Source organism: Thamnophis elegans, chromosome 1, assembly GCF_009769535.1.
Source record: "Thamnophis elegans isolate rThaEle1 chromosome 1, rThaEle1.pri, whole genome shotgun sequence".
Taxonomy (NCBI): Eukaryota; Metazoa; Chordata; class Lepidosauria; order Squamata; family Colubridae; genus Thamnophis; species Thamnophis elegans.
Genome location: NC_045541.1, coordinates 121,570,932 through 121,574,058, shown reverse-complemented (window position 1 = coordinate 121,574,058; position 3,127 = coordinate 121,570,932).

Genomic DNA, 3,127 nt, shown 5'->3' with positions numbered 1-3,127 from the left:
ACCAACATAGCTCATGCAGATTAGAACCTAGGGAGAGAAAAGAAGCTGTAGAAATAAAAAGATCTTAGTTCATTACAAAAATAAGAAAAAGGTTAAGTTTGCTGGGAAAATTTAATATCTTCACCAAAACCGTATTTTGCCAAGGTCAGGAAATAGTCACAACATCTGATTTAAAATATGACTATTTTGTTTCAGTTTCCTTTAAAAGAAAAAAAGAAAAGAAAATGTTTTGGTACTGCTCTAATAATCTAATGCTTAGTTTATATTTCCAAGAATGTAAGAACTGAATAACAAAACTGAGAATCGCAAAGGTTTAAATCCAAGTTAAATTTAACATCTAATATAGAAATTGTTTTCTGTCCAGGCATAGTTGAGCTGTCTCAGCTATGTAGAACTTCATATTCCTTTTCAGTTGTATAGCATTTTAAGACTGAAAGGTTGCTTTGCAATTGTTTTAATATGTTAAAGAATCAAATGAAAATATTTACCAATCAAGTTGAGGAAAAATGCCTGTATGCAGCAGAAGACAGTGGAAATGGTGCCCCATTTCCTGATGGCACAAAAACCTCCCAAAGTAGCAGTTCATCTATGCTTGTTCCTTGTGCCATACCACTTGAAGCACATTGCTTCCCTTTCCTTATGAGATGTGGGACAGTTGGCTGATAGTTTTGCAAACAATCTCTAGACCATCATTGGATTCCTCAATTGTAACACTTATTCTATTAATTCAATTGTAGTCTTTCTGTTTCATGACATTAGATATGCTCCAGCAAAAATTCCTTTCTGCCGCAAATCTACCTACAAAGAAAAGAGGTTATATTATGAAGTCCCTCTGCCAGGCACGTAATGGCATGCACTCTCTAAAAACATGGAGGAATGGGCAGAAATCTGGATTGTTGCTCCTCTTCAGGCCCATGTGATTGTTTTGTTTCCAACTCACTGAATTCCCTAACACTCATGGAATTCAGTAACACTCAGCTCTTATGAACCTACTGTAGTCTTAGTCTCAATAAATCCTTTCATGTGATTGATGTCATTTTAAAAAGTAACAATGTGAGAGGAGGCTATATGGCCCTGTGTGCATGGGTACAAACCAAAATCTGTTTATTCTTCTGACAATTAGGTCTCATTTTTAAGACAACATATCAGTGTTTCAGTCCTGAATACAGCCTATTTCTTTAGGCCAGGAAGGAGTGTTTCACGTTTTGTCCCTGTGAAAAACTATTGTTATCTATGTTACATTACTTTAAAAGTAACATTAATAATTTAGTATATTAATTCTAAAACCAGGAACCATTATTTCTCAGTGTGGACAAAACATAAACCATGTTAATTAGAGACTTCCTATGTTAATTTCTGTATCCTGTGAAGGAAAGCAAAAAGTTCATGCATATCTTACCTTAATAATCTGAAATGCAACCACTTGATTGTATTTGTTGTATTTGTATTTGTATTTGTATCCTACTTTATGTAGTACATAAAGTATTTGTATTTAAGTACTCTAAAAATTATTTTAGATATTTATGCCTGCATTGCTATGCACACATATTTAAAAGAGAGGCATACACAGTGTTTCTGTGTAAACATACATAGAATTGCAGACTAATTATTAGAGCTGTGCAAACCTTGGAAAAGTGCTTTGTAACATGTAGAAATATGTAACAATTCTTTTGAAATATTTTCACAGTCCTGATAATTATCAGTGACAGACATTGTCCAACCCATTCTTATTCATTTAAAGAGGATTAAATTTGATATTTTTGTTATATGTTTATATAAATAAAACAAAATGGTTTGGAAGTGAAATTATTAGGATAGGATAGGATAGAATAGGATGACAGGAGTTGGAAAGGACCTTGGAGGTCTTCTAGTCCAACCTCCTACTCAGACAGAAAACCCTATACAGGTGTTGCTGAACCTTTTTGGCACTGAATGCTGAAACAGGAGCATGCATGCGCACGTGCACACATGTGCTGGAAACCAGAAGAGCAGCTTCCCAGCGCATGCATGAGCACCAGGCAGCTGGTCTTCCGCTTTCTGGCACTCCAATGGGTGTGAAGACCAGCTGGTCGGTGTGCTGGAACTCGGAAGAGCAACGGGTGACGGCTCACATGCCTGGAGAGATGGCTCTGCATGCCACTTCTGGCACGTGTGCCATAGGTTCACCATCACTGTGACCTATACCATTTCAGACAAATGGTTATCCAATCTCTTCTTAAAAACTTCCAGTGTTGGAGCACCCACAACTTCTGGAGGCAAGTTGTTCCACTGATTAATTATATCAGAAATTAAATCTATTCATGAACTAACATTAATAATTTCATCCTGCATGACAGTCCATAAGCTTTGTATTACAGTCAGTTATGGGTTTGTTCAATTAAGGCTAAGGATAGAAATGGAGAGAATTGAAAAAAAAAAACCTATTCATGTACTTCCTTTTACCACACATATGGAAACAGATATACGGTTTTGTTCTAGATCTAAAGGTTACACATAATTCTAATAATATTATACCGCATTAAAGGATTTATAACCTAATTTGCTATTATAAAGCCCTATAAATTTAGGTACGTTTTATTTTAGTTATTATATGCAACAAATGCAAGATAATAGCTCTTGCTATCACTAGAAAACACATTATTCTAATCATGATTAAAAACGCAAGTGTCTAACCCAAAAAAATCAAAAAATGAAATATTTATTACCGCATTTTGTGACTTAACACTTTTTTTTAAAACATAACGTCACAGTCCTCATACAAGTATTTTAATGTAAATTTTGACAAAGCTTAAAGGTAACAGCATTTTTTTTCTAGTGAGGAACACGTGCTGAGAAAGGAAGAATTCATGGACATACAATACCAATTCCACAGCAGATCTGATACTAGCAAAAACATTCTTTTTTTTTCAGTTGAGGTAAACACATAGAATATCTAACATGAAACAATTAATAGACTGAACTCTGTAACAAAGTTTGTTACAGTATTCTCTTGCTTTTTCTCAAGCTTTTGAGTTCATCATAGAGTTCTAGGTTTGGTACAAAGACCATTAATATCTTTTTTCATAAGGAAAGCTGCCCAACCTTCAGATTCATCTTGTCCAAAGTCAAGACACTGAATTACTAAAAG